The sequence below is a fragment of the Ailuropoda melanoleuca genome, chromosome 14, assembly GCF_002007445.2.
Source record: "Ailuropoda melanoleuca isolate Jingjing chromosome 14, ASM200744v2, whole genome shotgun sequence".
Lineage (NCBI taxonomy): Eukaryota > Metazoa > Chordata > Mammalia > Carnivora > Ursidae > Ailuropoda > Ailuropoda melanoleuca.
In genome coordinates, this window is record NC_048231.1 from 8047518 (window position 1) to 8071945 (window position 24428).

Sequence of the window (24428 nt, forward strand, 5' to 3'; positions counted from 1 at the left end):
TTCCTTCTCTACACTCTAGCTACACTATCCTCTTTTACTCCATCAAACAGGACAAACTTATCCCTGTTTGGTAGACTTTGCTCTCTTGTTTCTTCCTCCTGAAAAATCCATTCCTCCAAACTTTTGCACAGTTGGTTCCCTCACATCATTCTGTTTCAGCTCAAATGTCGTGTCTTTGACAGACCTTCCCACCTCTGGCTTCTTTACAGTACCCTACATCACTCCTTCTTATTTACTTTGTTTCTTGTGCCTATGACCTGGCGCTTCCCTCTACAATATAATCTCTGAGGGCAGGGACTCTCAGACCTGCGCACCGCTGTCCCCAGTACCTGGGTTATGGGGGTGCTCCAGATATATCTGCAGATCACCTGGTTGCTTGGGCAGCCAAGATGGCGCAGCCCACCCTTCTCTCTTGTGGCTGAGTGGCACAGGTGTGACTCTTACATCTGGCCTCTTAACTGGGACAAGAAGATGTCCTTGATGGGTCTATATGAATTGTAATTGCTGAGGCCCCCAACGGATAGGCATTTTGGGAAATGACAGCTTGTGCAGGTACCTCCACGGCCAACTCCCGATGCCTCAAAACTCTGTTAATCCCCTAGGCCTAAAGCCCATGCCAGGGAAAGTGGGTTAAGGAAGTAATCCTGAGGTAACCACATTTATCCCAAGTTGGTGAGACTGTATTTTCTGCTACTGTGTGGAATGGGACTCAGGGAAGAGAAATTTAAAAATGATGCTTTGGACACCTGAGATTTGTGGCCTGAAATTATTTTCCTTGCTATATAAACAAGTCTCTAGGCTAACCATCAAAATGTTGTTAGGTCATGAGTATTGCCTATCAATGTGTGTAAAAGGCTCCCAGGGTCAGAGGAAGAAAAGGTTGAAACTTTTGCCTTCACTAACATACCCAGCTGTTCTCTACCATCGTGAACTGAATATTCTGTGTCTTATTGTGTTTATTGGCTTTGCCAATATAGTGAGGGCCAAGGAGGGAGGGTGGTAGGAGATGGGGAGAAAAGAGGACATGTCTAATTTATGTCATTGCCACAGGAAGTCTGAGGACATCTATTCATGCTTTCCACACATATTAACCGAATGTCTGCACATGCCAGGCCCTATTCTAGGAGCTCAGGACACAGTGGAGAATAAAACAGGTGATCAGCTCTGCCCTTGAGAATCTTGTATCCTAAGCAGGGGAACAGAATAATAAATAAATAATAAATTAATTCCACAGCAAGCAAAAAGGAAAAAAAGAAAAAAAAAGATCAGGATGGGGAGGATCAGGGGTGGGGGGCGAAGGGGAGAACAGGTTGAGGCATTAAACAGTGTAGCCTGGAGAGATTTCATTTGAGCAAATTTGAAAGAAGTGAGGAAGGTCCCTCCCCAAGCCTCAGCTCGAAGGAGCAACCACAGCAAAGACCTTGGGGAGTGGGGTCATGGTTTTTTGAAGGACAAGGACAGGTGTGCCCAGAGCTAGGAAGGATGGGGAGAAGGGTGGGAGGGCAGTCAGGGAGTTGACAGGAGCTAGACCCCATAGAATATGATAGGCTTTGACTCTGAGAAGAAGTGGATGCATTTGTTTCCTGGGGCCACTACCACAAATCACCACACACTTCGTGGCTTAAAATAATAGCAACGTATTTTCTCACAGTTCTAGGAGTTTCACTGGGTGGCAGTCCGGACGTCAGCATGGCTCTGCTCCACACGGGCTCTAGGGGAGAATCTGTTTCTTGTCTCTTCCAGCTTCTGGTGCCTCCATGGTCACACTGAATTCTCCTGTTTGTGGATCACATCTCCCTCCGCCTCCCTCTCGCAAGCATCCATGCGGACAGCTCCAGTCTCAGAAGTCATGGGGAGGGGGCAGGAAAGGAGCAGCCCTAAGCCGGTGACTTAGAGTAGGCTAGGATGGCTGCTCAGCCCCAGATGCCCTCTGGCCCAGCACTAGGGGCTTCCTTCCAAATTATCTGAAAAAACAATGACCTGACAGAAGGGACCATAAACTGCAAGAGTCAAGCGAGCATCTGGGAGTTCAAAAGGCCTGTGACGATGTAGGGGCTAGGACAAATATTCAGAGCCATGGTCTCTCCGCTGGAGGGAGGGCAGAGGTCAGCCAGAGCAGAGAAGCAGAGCAGGGATAAAGGCGGTGAGTTATGGACTCACCTGGGATGAGGCTGCCCCCAGCTGGGGTCACTAGCCTTCTACCCAGGAGGGAATTAGCCCAGCCCCAGATTCCATCTTGCAACGTGTTCTAGAGAAAACGATACTCTCTGCCAAGTAGTCTAGCCTCATGCTATCTGACCAGACCTATTCTGGAGGTCGTCTGACCCTTGCCAGCGTGGAGAGGAAACGGGAGAGACTGAAGAATGTGGATTAAGCACTCCCAGCTGCTGACAGAGGCAGATGAGAGGAGCGGAGTGGCATATGCGGAATGCAAGCTCCAAGAGTCCTCCACTCGACTGCTCTCAGATGGCTGGTGTTCGGTGTACTTGAAATTATTTATTCAGACCCATCAGCTCTGTTTGGAAAGTCTGATTAATGTTTGCAGACACGTGTGAAGAGTCAAGGAAGCTGCAAATCAAATGTTGTCATGGCTCACACTTGCCTAGCCCACACATTGCCAACCCTGACCCCTGGCGCATGGTCCCTGAAAGGACTCCCTCCACCTTTTTGCAATGGTAAAAGAGTGAAAGGGGCCTATGTCTCAGGGATGCAGGCAACTCTCTGACTATCCAAAGGGCAGGTTTTTATGCTATTAACTCCTGTACTTCCCAAGTAAGGAAAATATGTAATTTTTATAAGCACCCAAAATGGAGGTTAGAGCAAAAAACTGTAGCACGGGGAGTTCTCTACTCACGATACCGGCTGTTGGGTCCCTACCTGTATTACACTGGGCAGGACGTGTTACCTCCGAGCTTCCACATTCTCATTAGTAAAATAAGAGAGTTAGATCAGACGGAAACAGTTCTTTCCTTTTCTCTTCTTTTGCCTTTCGTCCTTCCTTTCTCTCTCTCTCTCTCGTCCTTCCTTTTTCTCTCTCTCTCTCTCCCTCCCTCCCTCATTTTCTTTTAAAGTACGGAACAATTTTCTCAAATGAAGAAAATAATTTCACTGGCATTGCTTTTGCTTGCTTCTTGTTCCTAGTTTTGTAGGGTGAAATGATCACTAACAGAATAAATTATGGACAATCTGTGGTATATCCAGAGGTCAGCAAACTTCTTTAAAGAGCCAGATAATAAATATTTTAGGCTTTGTGGGCCATTCGGTCAAGTGAAAAAGCAGCAATTGACAATAGGTAAACCAGTGGCATGACTGTGTTCCAATAAAATTTTATTTCAAAAAGTAGGTGACAGGCTGGATTTTGCCCTTGGGCTACTGTTTTCCACCTTCCCCCCGACCCTGGGATAGCTCTGCCAGCAATCTCCTTCACTCTCGAACCCTGTTGGAAAACTGCAGAGTTAAACTGAGTGAGGGAGAAATGGACAAAGGAACTAGATCACCTCATTTTCCTGACCCTAACCCAGTAGCATTCTTCTTACACCCCAGCACAAGGAATAGTTGGCATTTGGAAAGAAACTGCTCCACATTCATAAAGAGAAAAGAGGTGAGAGACCAAAACCCCAAACTGTTGTTGACTTACCTGATAAGCAAATTGGCAACCACTCCCCTCTGCCCCACCGGGCTAATGACAAGTCCAGAACTGGGTCCTAGAATCTATAGGGTCCTGCCACCTTCTTCTACCACAGTAGAGACCCCAACAGTAGCCCATAGAATGTTCATCTCTGCTTGCATAGTACTGCTTATACCAATAGCTTCCAAAAAGTCCCAGAGTAAGGTTGCTAATGATATAATTAATCTGCCTATGCGAGGATAGAGATTCTAATAAAACTCTCAGGTCACCACTGTTTTATAGTAAGAGGGAACATCTCCTAGGTTAATGGCCAGTCCATTTTTTTCTGAGTACCATTTCTCCCCACCTCCAGAAATCACATCCTGTATGATATGTGCCCTAAGCGGGCCCAAAGCCCCCATTTCCTGCCTCAGGACCTTTGCACACGTTGTTACCTGGGCCTAGATGTCTCTTCCTCCAATTCTTTCCTTGATTAATTCCTAGTTATCTTTCAGGTCTCAATTTACACATCATTTCCTAAGAATTACCTTCCCTTGCCCTCCAGTATAAGCCATTCCCCTTTATTATTGTCTCTTACTAACCTATTCTCCTCCTTTATCACATTTATCATAAGTGTTATTATATATTTATTTTTTGTCTTTTGGTTTAATGTCCATCTTCTCCAAAAGAATTTAGGGGGAGAATATGAGGACCGTAACTATTTTGTACAACACTGCATCCCCAACATCTCACACCATGCAGTAAATTGGCACTTAGTTAACAGTTGTTGAGTGAACGACCCATCATTTACTACTATTATAGAAGAAAGACTGACATCTTTCCAGTGGGCTGGAGTCCAAGCCCTCTCTCTACCCTGAAACTTGGACTGAAGTTCTGTTATGGACTGAATGAAATTCATATGTTGAAATCCAAACCACCAATGTGATGGTATTTGCAGGTGGGCCTTTGGAAGGTGATTAGGCCATGAGGGTGGAACCTCATGAATGGGATTAGTGCCCTTCAGGAGGCCTCAGAGAGCTCCCCTGCCCCTTTCCACTTTGGGAGGACACAGTGAGAAGTCAGCAGTCTGCAACCAGGAAGAGGTCCTCAACAGAACCTGATTGAGCTGGTGCTCTGATTTTGGACTTCCAGCTTCTGCAACTGTAGAAAATAAATTTCTGTTGTCTATAAGCCAGCTAGATTACGGTTTTTGTTATAGTGGCCAAGTTGACTAAGTTAGGTTCTTACTAATCACGCAGAGGACTGCTCACAGGATGGATGCAAGTGATGCACCCTGGACACTCGCACTGGCATTAGCCAGGAAAAAAGAGGCAGAAGCAGGATGAAAAGTTAGCAGAGTACAAGGTCCTTGTTTCCAAAGTGTTGAAGGAAACTTTAGAACTCTAAACCAGGTGGACACATGTCATATCTTCCACCTCTTGCAAGTTTTCTTCTCTCTTGAGAAGAACTACCTACCTACTCCTTGACATTTCCCAAAGTTATGGCAACCCGACTGCTGTCCCTACTCTATCCCCCACCCCCAACACACCCAGTTACTTGGTTCACACTTAACCATGACCACATAAAGTCTCTTCCTTGAGAATGCCCAGTGGAAACAGAGAGAGATCGTCTCTCCCACCTGTCAGTTGGGTGACCATGATCTATGTATCAGGAAAGCAGAAGAGATTTGTCTGCCCATAAAGAAGAATCAAACAGATGTGAAGGGAGAGCCCGAGAGGAGACAGGGAGAGAGAGCCCGGGTGGATTCCAATCCCTGATTCCAGTTCTTTTCTGAAGTCCTATAAAGCTGCCCTTGGGTGATTTGAGAAGCTCAACTTTTTTTTTTTAAGATTTATTTTTCATTTTTTATTTTAGAGAGGTGGGGGGAGAGGTGCAGAGGGAGAGGAAGAGAGGGAACCCCCCCCAAGCAGACCCCCAGCTGAGCACGGAGCCAGACGTGGGGCTCGATCTCACAACGCTGAGATCATGACCTGAGCCGAAATCAAGAGTTGGATGCTTAACTGACTGAGCCACCCAGATGCCCCAGAAAAACTCACCTTTTAGATTAGACAAATTACATGTGAAAAATGAATATAATGATTTCACATAGTTCATCCTGTTTAATCCTCATAACAATGCAGCAGAGGAAGAACTGTTACCCCATTTTACGAATGCGTTTTGGTTACATGAAAATTAGTCCTGGTCTTGATTTCTAGTCTAAATTCTATCATGACAACATCATCTGAAGCAAATTAACTTCTTTCGGCCTCAGTCTTTCTCAAGAAGCAATTTTAGACTGGTGGGAAGGGTCTAGCAAGCAGTTAAGCAAGAATCCTGTGTGTAATTTATGAAATCAATGACGCTGACCTAGAAGATTTTGGATGGGTGGGCTATGTCAATAAGCCTGGCCTCAGTCTCCTCATTCCTAAGTGTCTGAATTAGATGATATAGTACCTAAGATACTTCTAATTCTAACAGTCAACAGATTATTTTCTGGCTTCAATCACCAAAAGGTTCACCCTCAATCATGAAAGACCAGAAAATGGCTAATAAATTTGGTGGGGCATTTGGACAACACAGTTATAGACCCACTTGTATCTGCAATAATTCTTTTTGGCTCTGAAAAACTTTGAAAAATTTCCCTTTTATTATGACTACATGGATCATTACTTGGCAAAGAAATTTCCCCCTAATATTGATCTATGAACATAAAGAATTATGTGCCAGGATAAAAGGATATAAAAATAAAATCTATTAGCTTATTGAGAATAAAAGTCAGGGCTGAATTTTCATGAAAATTAACCAACAAATGTGACCAGCGAAACTGGATGAGCTGAGAAAATACAAGCTTAATTGACTTATCCTGTGTCAGTAGTTTTCCAGTTCTGGGCCTCCAAGCTTTTCTTGAAATTGTTCAATGGGGGAAATTGATTCCCGATTTTCCTAGTCTATTGTTGGCTCACTGAGAGCTGCACCCTTGATTGACGTCTTCATCATTCTAGCCAGGCCCCTCATGGGCACACTCACTAGCGTTCCTTGAATGAATGAAATTCCAGAAAACCAAGAATCTGAAACCTCACTACATTAGGGGGGGAACACAAAAACAGAGGCTACTAGCATGGAATCTGAGTTCCTAAATTGAAAACCTATTAAAATAGATTTTGAGGATGATGGTCTCTCAGTTATATTGAAAGCACTTTCTCAAACTGTCACAAAACTTGGAATTAAGTGATATTCAAACTATCTATGATTTTCACACATGCAATTTTGAGAAAATCCAAATCTATTCATAGAGTAGTTCCTGGCACATATCAGGCATTCAATACCTGATTTTTAATGAATAAATTAGCTCTACATAGTGTGCAACTATCAAAGTTTAAGTGTATATCCACATAAGATGTTTATATTTTATTACACATAAAAGGACAAAATGGTTTTCTAATTTTGTATTATCTGTCTGTTTAATTCCTTACCTTAGTTTGAACATCCACACTTTGCTCAGCCACTCCAAAGTGTATTCCTCTGTATTTCCTTTGGAGGATCTTCTGACCTTTAAGACCTCATCATCTGATGCTTGGATGAGAATGGGGAAAACACGATTAACTGGGCCTTATAAGAAGAGTCCTTTGCCTACCCGAGACATATAAATATTATATGCCTCCACTTGCCACACACACATGTATGGATTTAGATACAGATAGATGATGTATAGACATAATAGCTAGGTAGATGATATATAGATATAGATGGACATAGATACATAGGTGTCTATGTAAATAGAGATGAACAAGGTATAAATGGAAAAAATTAATTTTACCTGCCTTGCAGAGCACAATAAAAATCCTGAATTCACCTCCTTCCCTGCTCCAAGCGGTATGCGATGCGGTGGCATCCTCTCCCTCTACCAGACCTGTTCCTCTCCATTAGATCGCGGGGTCACTGGCCTTCATTAGCTTGCCGCAGCCTCTCATTTGATTTGCATTGCAGGCTCCCCATATAGGTAATGATTCTAATTTAGAAAATGTTCAGAGGTCACAGCAAAGAAGTTGGGCCAGAAAGAAAGATGGACAGAAATGGCAGGAAGGTACCCTCACCTCTGCCTCACTCTGCACCCTCCAGAGGACAGCCGCAGGCTGCTTGGGACCATGGAGCTTGAGAGTTATGCTGGTGTTTCTTCAGTCCATGGGTACTCATGGTTCATGCCACAGAAAGCTTGACAAAGGGAAGACAGAACAACCTTAGCCTGAAACCCCCCAAGGCTTTTAAAAGGCACCAGGTCCTCTTGTGCCCTATTCTCCTTTCTATACTATACAACTACCACAGCACGTCCCCCTTCCTTTCTTGTCCCAGGGCCTTTGCATGTGATGTTCCGTGGTCCTGGATCTCTCTTCCCTCAGCTGGTCCCTGATAAATTCCCACCTATCTTTCAGGTCTCAGTTTACATATGGTTTCCTAAAAAATACCTCCCTTGGCCCTCCAATCTAAATTTAGTTCCCTCTTCTATTCTTTTTTTAGTATCCAAGTCTCCTTCCTCATCTCACTTATCATAAGTATTACAGATTTGTTCATTGTCTTTTGCTTTAATGTCTGCCTTCCCCAGAGGAATTTAGAGGGATACTATGAACTAAATGTTGGTGTCTCCCCACCCCAAATTCTTATGTTGAAGACATAATCCCCAGGGTGATGGCATGTGGAGGTGGGATTTGGGGGAGATAGTTAGCTTTGGATGAGGTCATAGGGATGGAGCCTCCATGATGATGTAAATTCCCTAGGAAAGATGAGGAGAGCAGTGTTCTCGCCCTGCCATGTGAGGACACAGCAAAGTCCCTATAAGTCAAGAAGTCCCCCACCATAACTTGACCATATTGGCACTCTGATCTTGGACTTCCAGCCTCCAGGACTGTGAGAAGTAAATGTTTATTGTTTAAGCCATCCAGCCCATGGTATTTTTGTGAAAGCAGTGCAAGCCTACTAAGATGGGGGAGAATACAGAGAACATAGCTATCGTGTACAACCCTGTATCCTTAGTGTCTTACGCTGTGCAATGAATTGGCACTTACTTCATATTTGTGGACTGAGTGACCATGATTTGTTGCCATTTATAAAAGAAAAAGCTGGTATCTTTCCCGTGGGTCAGAGTCTGAGCACACTCTCCCCCTGTAACCTGGGTTGAGGGTCTTACTGAGAATACACTGGACTGCTCATAGGATATAAGTGATGTGCTTTGGACACTCGCACAAGGTCCTGCTTTCTAAAGTGTTAAAGGACCCTTTAGAACTCCAAGCCTACGTGGGCTTGTACATCTTTCATCTCATGGGGGGTTTCCTGTTCCCTTGAGAACTACGTACTTGACACTTCGCAAACTCCATCTACTTCACCACTGACCCCAGCCGCCCCTTCTGGCTTTGGCTTGAGTTTCTATTTCATCATTTCCTCCCTCAGTCAGGCAGCACCCAGCCATTTGCCTGAACCAGAGGTGTTCAGTTTTGCAGTCAATAAGGTCAATTTATTGTATTAGTTAATATGGCTACTGTAACAAATTGTCACAAATTAAACACAAATTTATTATCTTATGGTTCTGAAGGTCAGACGTCTGAAACAAGTCTCACTGGGCTAAAATCACTGTGTCGGAAGAGCTGTATTCTCTTCTGGAAGCTCCAGGGGAGAATCCCATTCCTTGCCTCCTCTCTTTTCTAGAGGCTGCCTGCATTCCTGGGCTCACGCTCCCTTCCTTCATTTCTGCTCATTCTCCCATAGTCACATTTCCCTCTCATGCTCTTGTTTCCCCCTTCCACTCTCAAGGATTCTTGTGATTATATGGAAGTCCACTCAGATAATCCAGGATAATCTTCCCATCTCAGCACCTTACATTAATCACACCTGTAAAGTCCATTTTGCCATGCAAATACACAGAGGTTCCGAGGAATAGACACATGAACTACTTTGTGGCGCCTGCATTATTCTCTCTACCGCTCTGGTAAATTATTCCTAGGGCGAGTTTCAAAACACAGGTGAAGAGGTTGTAGCTCCACACCTGCCAGTTCCTCTGAGGATTCGGGGAACACAGTAAGAAAGCTGTGAGGATTGGAACACGGATTAATAACAAAAGGAGCGGTAGAATCCTCATGCCAGTGAGTCCCGTTCTCTAGCCTATCAGCCACCGCAGTCAATAAAAGCCAGCTGTGACAACACTGCAGGCCTGAAGAAAACTATGTGAAATAACAGACTGGAGTGATGGGAAGTCTCTGATATTTGCTAATAACAAATTTGGGGTATTCTGGGGTAAATTTCAAAGCTATTTGTGTCAGGAATTATTCAGCTGCAAATAGCAGAATAACCACAGATGAGTGGCTTAAGCAATAAAGACATTTAATTATTTCATGTGACAGAAAACTCAGAGGTAGGTGGCTCCAACATGGGGGCAGCCGCTGAGGGTCAGCAGAGATGTAGACTGTCTCATCTTTCTGCTCTGACTTTCTCAGGACGTCAGTCACATCTCCCCTCGTGATGGTAAGATGGCTGCCACAGTTCCAAGAGCCATGTCCTTACAAAACATCATTTCAAGCACAAGGGGTGAGCATGAGGAGGACCCTTTCTCCTCCTCCTGCTCTCTCTTTCATCAGTTGTGAAAACTTTCCCATGAGTGGCCAGTAGACTTCACCTCAGATCTCACTGGCCTGTTAGGTCACATGCCCACTCATAAGCTATTCCCTGGCAAAGAGGAATGGGATTCCATAATTGGCCTAGACTAATCAGGAGTCATCCCGCTGGGGGTGAGCACATTGCCCCTCCCAGCAGAATGGGGGCTCTGCTAAAACAGAAGAAGGGGACTAGCTTTTGGATTGGCAACCAGTGGTGTGTGTCTCAAAAATATCAGATGCTATTTATTTTTCAATGTGCTAACGCATAAATAGGTAGATCTCCATTCAGAACAAAGCAATTTTTTTCTTTAGAACTGGGAAGCTTATCAGGCTAATTTTATCAATTGGACCAGAACAATTATGGTTCTAATATACAGAGTTACTCTTGGTTTATCTAATTTTGTGTTAAAAATAAACAAAGACATTAAAATTTGTATTCAGAGACAGATTCTGATGCAGTAATCATCCATTACAAGTTTGTTTTTTTGGTTTTTGGGTTTTGTTTTGTTTTTTTATTTTTGTTTTTGGTTTTTTTAGAGAGAGAGCATGAGCGGGATGAAGGGGGAGAAGGAGAAGCGGGCTCCCCTTTGAGCAGGAAGCCTGACTCAGAGCTTGGTCTCAGGACCCCAGGATCATGACCTGAGGTGAGGGCAGATGCTTAATGACTAAGCCACCCAGATGCCCCCATTACAAGCTATTTATTGCATACCTACGATATCCCTGGCATAGCAGATAAGATGTGGGGAACACAGGGGAAAATGATGTGTTTAGTTATGTTGAATTTGAGGCACTTATGAGATGTCCAAGGCGAGAGATCCAGTAGACATGGGTTTAGAGCTTGGGAAAAGTCTCAGGTGGAACACAAATGAACATACAGGTGGTCACCAAAGCCAGGGGTCTGATTAGAAACCCTTAGGGAGAAAGTACAGAGCAAAAATGTGGAAGATAGAATTCTGAAGAAGCTGCATTCAAGGACAAAAGCGTAATTACAATAGGGATAGTTAAGTATTATTATAGGTACAAGTACATGGAATAAGGAATGTGCCCAAGGATAGCCCTACCTTGGGGTCATAGAGAATGTCCGGAGGAGGTGACACTTAAAGAGGTATCTGAATGACAAATGTGGTTAGTCAAATGATGCATGGGATGGGGACTAAGTTATGGGGTGAGGAGAGGATGAGGAAGTATTCCAGGCAAAGGAACTAGCTGTGAAAAGACTTAGAGGTAAAAGCTCAGGTGAATTTTGAAAATAAGTGTAACTCAATGTGGCAGGACCAGAGTGATTGGTGGTGTGAGAAGAGAGATAGACTGGAGTCATATCATAAATTTACACACTCTCTCAAGGACAACGAGGAGTTACATAACCAGATTTGCATGTTAGAAATCTAGCTGCAGGGTGGAAAATGGATTAGAGTGGTCCAGTGGCAGATTACACTGTTGGCCCCATTGCTTACTGCTCCCTGCATCCACACACTTGCCATGACCTCATAGTGAGCAGTATGCTTCTCCACCTTTGAATTTGGACCAGGCCATGTGACTTGTTTTGGCCAATGGCATTTGGGCAGAAGTGACCGTGTGCCATTTCTAAGTCCAGGCCTTAAGGGGCCTTGGGTGTTTCCACTGCCCTTTTGTACCTCTGCCTTTGCCTTGAGAAGAACATGCCCTGGCCAGTTCACTGGGGCCAGGAGGATGAGGGGAGACAAGTGGAGCAGAACCACTCCAGCTGCCAAAGCCTACGGCATAGCTGGCTTGGCTGTCCCACAAACTCATAAGAGAGAAATTAATGTTTTTGTTTTGTCTTTATGGGATGTTGAGATTCTTCAATACGCAGCATTATTATGGCGACTGCTAACTAAGAAAGGGCCACACTAAAACCAGAGTGGTGTATTAGGAGACTCCTGTAGCTGTAAAGAGAAAGCTATGGTCACCTGAACCAAGATGATGAACATGGGGATGGAGAAAAACAGAATCAAAAGATATGAGAGAACAGAACTGCTATGACATGGTAGGTATAGAGAGGAGTTGCTTACACAAGTCCCCTGGGGTTCTTCCTTGGGTAATTATTAACTGAGATGGGGAACACAGCGGGGAGATGATATGTTTAGTTACATTGAATTTGAGGCACCTGTGAGATGTCCAAGGGGAGAGATCCAGTAGACATGGGTCTAGAGCTTGGGAAAAGTCTCAGCTGGGCCATAAGTGAACATACAGGTGGTCACCGAAGCCACAGGTCTGGACAGAGACCCTTAGGGAGAAAGTGTAGGGCAAAAATGTGAAAGATAGAATCCTGAGAAACTGCATTCAAGGACAAAAGAACAAGAGTCTTCAAAGAAGATGAAGGAAAAGTAGCCAAAGAGAAGGAGAAACACCCAGGGATGGTACTGTCTGGGAGCAAAGAGTCAGAAGGCTTTAAAAAAGGAGGGTATGGTTTTTGTGCAGAAAACTGGTGAGGAAAGAGGCAAAGAATTTATAAGGAACCACAAAGAATCTACCTAATTTACAAAGAAAGGAAAGAGATTTTTGTCCAAGAAATTTCAGACAATCCCATGGTAGATGAGTCAACAAAGCCCTAACTCCAAGATCAGATGGTGAGATTCACTGAGATGTTCAGAAAGTGAGCAAAAGCAAGATTCAGGGCATTTTGAGTCATTGTCCTTTCCTGGTACCTCTGGTTGAGTGGTGCTTTGGAGCAGAACTTGGCTTTTCCTGCCACAGGTCACCAGTGACCCATGCCACTCTATCCAGAGGCCTTGGCAACCCTGACAAGCCCACAAGAAGCCTAGTCTGATAGGCGCCAGGGCTGCCCGCAGTTCCTCTGACTCATTTCCCATTGATTGGAGTGAATTTTCTGAATGCCTTGGAGGCTTCTAATCGATCCAGTCTGCCTTCTGCCGTCAGGACCCATGGCGGCACCTGGCTTCAACAGCATAGTGGGTTCTCCCCCTTGTGTTCTGGAGTCTGAGTTCTAGAGACCCACTGTGGGCTGAAATATCAACACCCCTCCAAGGGAGGGTGGGAGGATGTGCTGGAGAGGTAAGAGTGTGTGCGTGTTGAGGAGTGAAAGGTTTGTACAGCGCTTGCACAAACACACGTGGCCACAGTGCCCAGCACAGGATTTGCTGGGGGCTCTCAAACAATCACAGCATTTATGACCTCAGAGATCGCTCAGGCTGGGGAACGCCAGACATCTGAAGTTTGTTTTCCTCTTCAATTGGAACTGACATTTCCCCATGATTGGATTACTCTGAAATCAAGGAACAGTAGCTTGGATAGTTCATAAATTTATTTCTGTTCCACCTTGTAGCATTTATACAAAGACTGATCAGCCAAAGAATATGGGTTTTCTGCTTTATATTTCCTGCTTTATTGCAGTCACCTTTTAAGATAGGGTGGTGTGGTTAGCAGGGTGGTGGCAGCTCGCAGGCAGTGGATAAGCGTGTAACTGAGGAGGAGAGAAGTATCCTGTTGCTCTTAGGGACTCCATCTGTTGCCTATGCCATCCAGCCCCCTAGGGGGAAGGGTCTGGAAAAAGACATCAATCATACTGGGGGAGGAAGGTGCAAAGGGGAATGGGTTAAAAGGTACCAGAAACTGCACACCACGGTGGAAGCCAGTGCTGAAGAATTAGAGCCAAGCCACCATTCTCTCCCACCGCCACCTGTGTAGCCATCTTGGAGGGCAGGTGTGGAAACTGCCATTGGTCAGAGGGTTCTGGAGCGGCATTCTGGGACTTTGGGGGCTGAAGGTTGTGAGTCCTCGTGTGCATACTTTGGGGGGGGGGATATGAAAGAGAAAGACTTATTTGTTATACAATCATTTACCTATGAGTGGCAGAACTTGGGTGAGGGCCTGTGGACCCAACATTGAATTGTCCCTATCCTCTAGAAGCTCCCAGTCACACAGGGTCCCTGAGCTAAGAGCCAGAACAGGGTGGGCCCAGGGTGCCACGAGAGCGAGAGCGCTGGGAAGAGCTTCCTGGGGAAGCAGAGGCTTCTGCTCGGAAGGCCCCTTTGATGTGAGACCATTGCTTCCATTGCTGAATAGGAAAGAAGACAGGGGTGGAGGGCCGAAGCCCCCTCTGAGAATACTTGTATATTTGATGTTTTAGCAGGGTGGGAGGGTCCTTCTAGGTTGATATCCTGGCTCTGTCATTTGCTAGCTCTGTGGCCATACTCTTGTTGTGTCTCTGTCTCTTTCTTTGTAGCAAGTGCACAAAGATGACTTGCCTCACAGGGTTGCTGGGGGCACTGAATGAGAAAAATCCATGTAACGTCTGAGGACGGTGCTTGCCCACCAGGAGCTCTTGGGAAGTGCCAGCTCTCGATGGGGCAGGACCTGATGTTGTATGTGAGTTTCACAGGGGACAGGGAGGGCAGGGAACACCAGGGCCTGCACCTTCGATCCTCGGGCTCTGTGCACACAGGTGGTTGACCCCATCAGAATCAGCCCAAGAATTAATGCATGGCTATTTTAAATGGAAAAAGGAGAGCAAAGATTTTCTTCATTTATCATATGCTTTATTCAGGGTTTAAACACCAGCCATAATCCTCATTCATTTCCTCGTGAAACAGATGACAAGGAGCACGGTCTACTTCTCCTAATGAGGAGAATGAAACCTCAGAACTGGTCAAATAACTCGTCCCAAATCCCACACTGAGGTTACTGAAGAGTAGGGGCCTGAACTCTGATCCTCTAAGCCACAAGCCCAGACCTTCTAATAAATCACAATGCTCCCTGTCATCTACTATGCAGCCAGATCTGCCCTCCACCGTTACTGAGCTGCTCACACAAAGTGGAGTGATTTCATCGGGCAAGTCACGCTCAGAAACAGAAAATGTTGCCTCGGGCATATTCTTGGATGTTTGATTTTAATATTAAAGCTGGTTCTGACCATATGGAGCACATACCAAGTGACTGCCTCTCAGGTTTCGCAGACAGCAGGGAATGGGGGCTGAGAAGCAAGCCAGCATTAAAGGGTCAGCAGAAGGAGACGGGGGGCACCAACTGACTTTTATTGGTGTGAGTGGGAACTTGACTCTGCAGTCCACTCTGTTCTCCTGTTCACCCAAAGGAAGACTGTGGCTGGCAATTACAGAAAATCAGCAGCTAGAATTATTAATAATAGCAAAAGAAGCTGTTTGCACAGCAAGTGATTTGTGGTAATGTTTTGTAATTGATAGTCATTTCTATTGTTTAAACACTAATTAATTCACGGACTCAGCAATGTATTGACTTTACTTATAGTGTATGGCAGCCCTCCTAGCTAAATATCACTCCTTATTGTTTTCTTTAGGTCATTAAAATGCACTGTTTATTTGTTCTATTTGTGGGTGTTTATAGGGCTGTACCTTCTGAGATAGCTTGATGGGCAGTTTATATAAAAATGACCACTCATAAGCTCTGGTCCTTCTAAAGAGGGTCCTTCTAAAGAAGGACTGATGCTTTTCTTACCGGTAGGATTCCCAGAACATCCCTTGGTAATTGGTCTGAAAGTGTCCTATTGATGGCTTCCTTTGGTCCATCTGTCAAATGAGAAGGGTGAAAACTGAAAGCAGCTGCCACCTTGCCGCGATGTGCTGGCAGGTCTGGCTTCTCTGCAGACAAGTTCCCTGGGCACATCCCTCCTCCTCCCCAGGCCTATCGGCCTCCTCTCTGGGCTGCAAAATGAGGGAGAGGGGAGTGGTCATCTTTACAAGGTCTCAAATCTATAAGTTTGATTAAGCTAAGAGAACCAGTTAATATGCTTTCTTGCAGATGCACGGAAGGTTCTGACTGCTGGAACCAAGGGAAAAGCACCGGGAAAGAGGGATAGGCCTGTGTCACTAGAGGATTCACTGCTGACAGACATGAGCTGCCTGTTCCTGTCTACCATCTCTGCATCTTCCCGAAGGCTGAGGTTTACTATTTGACTCCTATCCCTTTAAACCACAGGCTGCACATAAAATAAAATCTACTGAATCTCAACTGGGGCTCTAGGCTGATGTTTTATAGAAGATATTCCAGAATATTTTTCCAAGTTTATTTACAAGATGAGAGTCCTTACACTCCACTTATTGGGCATATTATTTTGGTTTGGGTTTTGTTTTTGTCTCAGAAAGACAGGAGAAGGCATTTATAAACTGCCAGGCCTCACCTCACAAGGTCGGAGCTGAAAGCCACATTTAGAAAAAAATCAATTCTAGAATGCAAATGTGTTGTATCGTTACTGCTGGCTTGTGGTTGTGAAAGTCCCTCGGTTTCAGCAACTTTGAGAGATCAAGATCATGGATTAGCATTCTTGTGATTCCGTTAGCTTTGTTCTGTTCCATGGCTTCATACCACAGTCCTAACTCCACTCAGCTCTTAACAAATATGTGTTACTGGTTATAAGAAGTATTTGCTCTGAACCGAAGCTTGGTGCTGGGTCCTTGTTACCTGTGGGTAGAACTTCTTCTCTATCTTGGACCTACCAACATTGAGCACCTTCCTGAACTACAAATGGAAAGGTTAAATCTCTTGGCACAAGAAGCCTGTCTGGCTGGTTGAATCCTGACTTGCAGATGGCATCCCCCAGCTCAACGGCTCTCCTACCACTCTACTAAGCAGGTCTAATGTCAGGCCTAAGCCTTCCCCAACACTTCTTTGCCCAGCCTTGAGTAAGCTATCATGAGCCTTGCCAACCGATCCTGAGATGCAACGAGGCAACCATGGACAAGCACCTCTTAGGATGTCACACAACATTTGGAAGAGTAGACATGATTACGTTTTAAGTACGGAAATTGTCAGAGAACCAAAGGGCTGCCCAAAAGATTAACTTTAGACTTGCCCTTTGCTGGACTTCATTAAGAAATAATGTGGATAAAAGCAAATAAGCTTCTTGATTTTTTAATAAAATAAAAGTAGTGAGGAGGGACATGCCCTAGACGTTAAGATATACTATTAAGTTGAAATTAATTAAAGAAAACAAATAAGCATTTTGGTACAATTACAAAAATAGTCATATTAAGATGATATAACCTACATATGGACCTTGATATTTATAATTGATCTATAATAAAGGAAGAACTATAAATGCAACAAATGGATTTGGAGAAATTTGATGTTTGAGGAGGAAAAGAATTAATTTAGCTATTCCTCCCACAGTATTTCGTAAAATAATTTCAAATGAGTGAGATAGGGGCGCCTGGGTGACTCAGTCGGTTAAGCATCTGCCTTCGGCTCAGGTCGTGATCCCAGGGAAGCTGAGCAGGGAGCCCGCTTCTCCCTCTCCCTCTGCTGCTCCCCCTGCTTGTGCTCACTTGCTCTCCCTCTCTCTCTCTGCCAAATAAATAAATAAAATATTTTTAAAAATGAGTGAGATAGATGAGAGAAGTATATATACACAATGAAACTTAAATATCATAAGAAATTGTAAAAAGATTTTCATGTAACATTTATATGGCAAAGGACTTTTTAAACATAAAAATAATAGGGGAAGATCAAAAAGATTTGACTAAATAAAAATTTAAAACATCTGTATATATGTAAAAAAATCAATGTCAATATTCAAAGACCAACTATGAAAAAATGGTTATCAAATGAGGGATTCTGGGACGATAGCAGTGACAGTAACATGGTTTTTAAACCTCCCAGAATTTCCACATAAAGACAGATGAAGCAGCTAGATAGCATAAAATTAAACAGCTATGAACAACATTTACAACAAGTTGAAGTGACAAGATATACCCACAAACCCCCAAAACACCAGTAGGCAGGGAAAACCACCAATATCTTCAAGATTTGCCAGGTATTAACAGGTGTATCAGAGGAAGCTGACGGAGGGGAGGGAATCTGATAGAAGTCCAGCAGACCAGCTTGAGAACAGCAGGTGAATGTAGGAGGGGGTTTACTCAACCCAATAGTGGTGAGTGCAAGGGGGTTGGGATAAGGTCTTGCGGGGCCTCAGAGCAGTCTTTCCACTGCCAACCCTTGAAAGTGACCAGTCAGAACTTTTCTTGGGAGACCTCTCTGTAATTACATAGGTTGTGGCAATTTTTGTTCCGTTATTCTGAGGCTGTTTGTGTGTGAGAGATGGGATAAAGCAAATGAGTAATTATGGAATATTCTATCATCTCCTACATCCTTGAGAACCAGGACTTTGGCATGGAAGACGTGAGATACAGATGTACTCCAGATGAGGTTAAGTAAGTAAAAATCTTACAGTCCTGAAATAGAATTGGAAGTGTCAGTATGAACTCATGAGGTGTGTGCGTGTAGAACATGACATATGTGCTCCGAAGAATTACTGGATGGAAAACCATTCCCTAAAAACCACAAGGCTTATAGCAAAAGTAGGACTAAGGGCACAACACTCAAAAACCTCATCAATGACAATTTTTTTTAAAAAAAAGACACTTAGCACAATTCTATACATGTTAAATGGGTAAGAAATACATAAATATGACAATAAATATGGCACTTTGCCTTGAAAAGGACCTGAAAATTGCTTGTGGAAGTGGGCTTGTTAGTTATTGTGAAGCAGTGGAAGGAAACTTACTTGAAATTGGGTAGAAAGTTGGAAAACCTGCTGTGGGCGACTAGCTCATTATCCTCCGCTGGGCACTGGCGCTGAACACCCGAGATACAAGATGTTTTATAGCCTTAAATCCTGGGACATGGTTTTCTGCCTTTGAGATGGAGGCCCTCTGAGACACGCATTTATAATAGATACCTGTTTCATCACCACCGAAAATGTTACCCAGTGCATAGCATCTTCGGTTAGTGTCTGTGTCATTGCTGGAATTTCTATTTGCTGCTTTCTTGTCTGCACTTGTAGCTTCACCTGACAGCTGAAAACTCTGGAAACTGTAGATATTAGAAACCACTAAACCAGCCACTCATGCATGGCAGCAAAAGGTGCCACTTCGGCAGGATTTGGCAGTTTGGGTTTAAGGTCTTTGTAGATAGGTGGGCTTTCTCTTTGGTTTTTGGAAAGATGATGCCTGAATTTTTTTCACTGTTTTGTGTCTTCTTAAGCAGCTCAGATCAGCTGGGTGCAGTTTTCTGCCTTCACCTAATATTTCTCCTGTATGAAATCACCCACGGCCAAATGCAAAATTTGTGTTAGGCTCAAGTCGTTCTTTAATATACCAATCGTGTTTGAACAAGTTTACATTTTCAGAACAAGCATTATAGCAGAACTGACTGTATATAGATTTTTCCCCTATTAACTCCTTAAGTCTGTCCACTGAAAGGACTAAAAACAATGACTAATATTGTAGCAAATTAGCAATGAGCATCCCCGGCATCATATCCCACTAAAAGAAATCAGGGCTTCTTGGAGGAAGGGCTGGTTTCAGGTCTGGGGCTGATGTCGATGAGCCTTGTCACCCCCAACAGCAGGGAAGGTATCAAAGATAACAGGGCCGTGCCCACAGGACTCAGGAGCCAACTGAAGAAGCTCTCACTGCCAAAGATGGGACAATTTATATTTAAATAAGGATAATAATTGTATAAATGTATTTAAATCCATCAAAAATGTTTAAAGCCATAGGTTCTTAATGATATCTGAAAAAACCTAATTGATCACTACTGAAGGATGAGAAGCATTTATTCATTATCTTAAAAGCTGATACATAAAGATAAAGAATCAAGCATTTGTCTTGCCTTTCCTTTGTGAACTACAGCACTGGATAACCAAATTGCAGATGAGAGGAAACATCTCTTTGTGGAAGTATGCCAACAATAAATGACAAAGAAATGATAGAACATCACCATTTTGCCACCCCAGTGAATGAATGGATCTAGGCATTAACCATCAACAGCTGCTAACATCACATAAAGGGGACGTGCAGACATTATGTGCCTCCTGATGAAAAACGCACCACATCTATAATCTCACCGAAGAGATCAAACTTAAGCCTAATCAAGCCTTTGGATCCTGCTACTAATTTACAGGAAATACAGTGCTCATCGGAACATATTGAACTGTTCCTTGAATATGCAATCAGCAAAATCCAGACTGTGGGAAACTTGACAGGTTAAAAGGCTCAGGTTCTCAAACAGAAAATTTATAAAAAATAAGAGGGAGTCTGTGTGGAATTTGTAGGTTAAAAATGATTTTAAAGTCATACAACATTTTAGAAGTGGGCAAGTTTACCTGATAGTGTTTTAAGGGATGCACTTTTTAGTGAGAAAGCTATCGGAAAAAACGCAAGGACGTGGTTGCTGTAAGAATCAGAAGAAGCAGTAATTAAGCTACAAGAAGTAACAGAAACCGTGTTTCCTGTGCAACTGGGTGTGCGGGGTTGAGACTTATGCCCAAGCTATAACTTCTTGGCTCTGCTTTTCCTCAACGGCCTTGTCTCAGGATCCTGCATGGGTTTGCCTCTCTATTGGATTGGGGGCCGTGCGGGAGCAGCCATAGGGCCTCCCACCCGCCAGAACTTGAATGGTCCTCTCCACGCTGAGGCCCCGCCATCCTCCTGTGGGCTGAGGCAGTTCTGGGGGTGGGGGGTGGGGAGAGCCGCTACGTGATCCTGGATCTCCTCTCTAAGATTGCAAATTCGGCATTTGCTTTTCTACCTTCAACCATCCAGGAAAACAGAGAGCAAACACAAATGCTGGGCCTGAGTTGTCCTCCTCACTGTCCCCGCAAGAGCCCGTGAGTCCTATTTGGCGGTTTCAGGACAAGCCAATTAGATCACCACTGTTAATCAGAGTAATGAAGGGAGAAGGAACCTGAGGGGAAGGAAGGTGGGAAGGAACGCGGCGGAGGCAGTCATGGAAGACCGCGAGCACTGTCCCCCTCCCCGCTCTGATGTTTTACTCAGGCTATTTGCAAACGAGGCGGTGGAAACAGCATTAACAATAAATGAGGTGCAGGAGGCTGTGGAGAAGAGGGAGGGAGGTTTGAGCAGCTCTGCTGCGCGCCAGTCAGCCGGGCTCGGGGCACCCTCTCTTACCTACAACGTGGGCCCTGCTTGCTTCTCACCTGGCTTTCCCTGCTCGCCCACCTGGACTCAGGCCTTCTGAAGACGCTCCTATCCCATTTAGCAAATAATATGAAGAAGTTCAGAGATGTTTCTAATGCACAAGAGCCAACCCCAAAGGCAAAGCCAATAGAGCAAGTGCCTGAGGACAGGAAGCCTTTCCTCTCAGCCCCAGCACTGAAGTCACAGCCCCAGCACTGTTAGGTGGTTGCCCCACTTGATTAAAGTGGTTAATGCTTGATTTGTGCTTGACAATTAACCAAGCACTTTGGCATGCATTGTCAAGTGTGTCTCAGAATAACCCTGTACAGTACTGGTATGACCTGTTGTATAAATGAAGAAACCGAGCCCTGTTACCCAGGGCCTGGAAGCCCTCACTTTAAAGAATTCTGGTGTCTCCATGATTCTTTCCCTCTGAAAAACTTCCATAAGCTCAAATCCCCCCAACTACTAATTTACCTAGACTTGTGTAATTCCTTCCTTCCATCCAACAAGTAGGTACTGAGTGTCTCTGAGGGCCAGACACTGAGCTAGGTGGAGAACAGGACCTCCCAATGGCTAAACAGTCCTACTGTTTTATTCTATAAGCTACCAGGCTTCCCATTTCCGCTTCCCTCTTGTTATAGATTCTCATTCTACTCATTCTCATTCCTGTTAAAAAAATAACAATATCTGTCATTCATTTTGCACTCTCTAAGAGCCAAGCACCGCGGTAAAAACAGTTTACAAACGCTATTTCATTTAAACATCTAAGCCCAGAGCTCTTGCTTTTAAATGATACGCGGTAACACACAGTTCTCTCACAAAGGGGAAAATTTTACTTTTCCACATTGACTCCCTACCCTTTTTACAGCCTCAGTGAGACCCGACTCCCAGTAGAGAGACACTTTCCACCCGTCTGACCTGGCAGCATGATTCTGCCAGTGCAGACGTACCCCATTTCACTGTGTTTTGCTTTATTGCACTTCACAGATGCTGTGTTTTTTTACAAATTGAAAGTTTGTGGCAGCCCTGCATCAAGCAAGCTTATTGCTACCATTTTCCAACAGCATTTGTCACTTCATGTCTCTGTGTCACATTTTGGTAATGCTCATAGCATTTCTAAGTTTTCATCATTATTCTATTTGTTACATATATACTTATATTTGTTCAGTAAAAATGACCTGCTGAAAGCTCCGATGATGGTTAGCGCTTTTTTTTTTTTAGCAATAAAGTGTTTTTAATTAAGGCATGTACATTGTTTTTTGCACAATGTTATTGCATATTTTTAGTGGACTACACTACAGTGTAAACATAAATTTTATATGCACTGGGAAGCCAAAAAAATTCATTTAATTCGCCTTATTGCAATATTTGCTTTATAGTGGTGGCCTGGGAACCAAACCCACAATATCTCCCAGGTATGCCTGTGTATCTCTTACACTGTATTTCCTCTTCACACCTGTCAGCACTCTGGGGAAGGGTCTTTTTAGCAAAGGGGGATAAAGGAAGGCAGGTTTCCTTCTCAAGCTGAGACAAACGCTGTCCCTGGCATGCAGACATTGGGTTTCTGCTGTTTACACCGATGAGACCTTGGAAACTTAGGTTAGAATGATACTCCCTGGCACCCTCTCTTTCTAAGGTCCTCCAAAACATCCCCAGATATCTAAGGAAGGCATAAAGGAAGGAAGAGATCTCTGTCAAAGAGGACCAAGGCTCAAGAAGGGGCTGGCTTACCTGAGCCTTCCTTCTGAGCATGTGGTCCTCACCACATCAGCATGGCTACCAAGCTCCACTCCAACCTACTTAATCAGTCTACACTTCAACAACCACATAAAAATTAGAGCATGTGACAAAGCTGTGATCACAAAGACAGCATGGTACTGGCACAAAAACAGATGCCGGCTATAGCCTGGCAGGGAGGGAGCCTGGGAAATAAATATGCAAACCTCTCTTCCTTCAGGTGCTTCTCATCCATCCATCCGAACTAGAAATGAGTGACTGTGACTCTGTCCACACAGGCAGCCTCCCTGGGCACAGAGCAGGGCAGGCAGAGGAAGAGAAGGATGAGCGGGAACCACAAAAAGAACCCAGCACATGAGCTGAGAGAGGCTGACTCAGATTCGCAAATTCGTGTAGATTAATAGATTTATTAAAATCTTTGCATTTCACTGCCAAAGCTCTTCCAGGTTCATGATGGTACAGCCAATCCCACATTGATAGTGTTAAACAAACAACAGAACACACCTACAGACCCAGGATGTACCTGGGGTGAGATGGGGTGGGAGCTGGACTGAACAGCACTGTCTGTCTGTTGTTTCCTCAGTTTCCCCTCTGAAGGAGCAGGGCTTGCATTATGGATGGAATCAAAAAGGGTAACTTTGGGGATCACATGTTCCCATCCTACCTCTTTTTGTCCAGTAAATAACATTTCCTCTGTAAAACTTGAGCTTTCATCTCAGGTGTGCGGACCAGACTTAAGCAGACATCAAAGCTTCCCTTGGAGAAAACCCTCTGTGATCCTGGCTAACTTTGATCTGTCCTTTCCCCAGATGCAGTCATAACACAGAGTACACCAGAACACTCTCCCCTTGGCCCTGTTTTATTTCCCACTGGGTAGCACACTCGCAACAGATTTTGCCTCTGGTCTTTTCCCTGACTAGACATATTTTCTTCTCACTGGCACTGGCCAATTTTAGAGCAGTTAAAATGTTCCTTTTGTTGAGTCAGGGAACCCCTGAGGGCCCCAATATACGGAGGCAGACCCACTCAGACACTGCCCTCTGCTGGAAGTTGTTACGATTGCTCAAGTTGTCTGTGAGGGTTGAGTGACAGTTCTGAGCTGTCAGGGCCTGAGCCTTCTGCCTGGACCGTAGATACAGCTGCCACGTAGATAATGTCTTATTTACCTAGAATACCCCTCTCAGTAACAGCCTAGGATGCGAGGAAACATTTTAATATGATGCAGGAAGATTTTTTTTTTCATGACTTGGTATAGAAAAAGGTTTCTAAGCAAGGCAAAAAAACACATAAAAGACTGATAAATTTGACTACATCAAAACCAAGAACTTCTGTATGACAGAAGATACCATAAACAAAGTTAAAAAAACAAAAGAAGAACATCCTTGCGACAAAGGATCAGTATCTAGAATACATAAAGAACTTCTACAGATCAAAAAGATAATAATCCAGTAGAAAAATATTCTAGATATAAAATTCTAATTCACGAAAATATAAATGCAAAATATAACT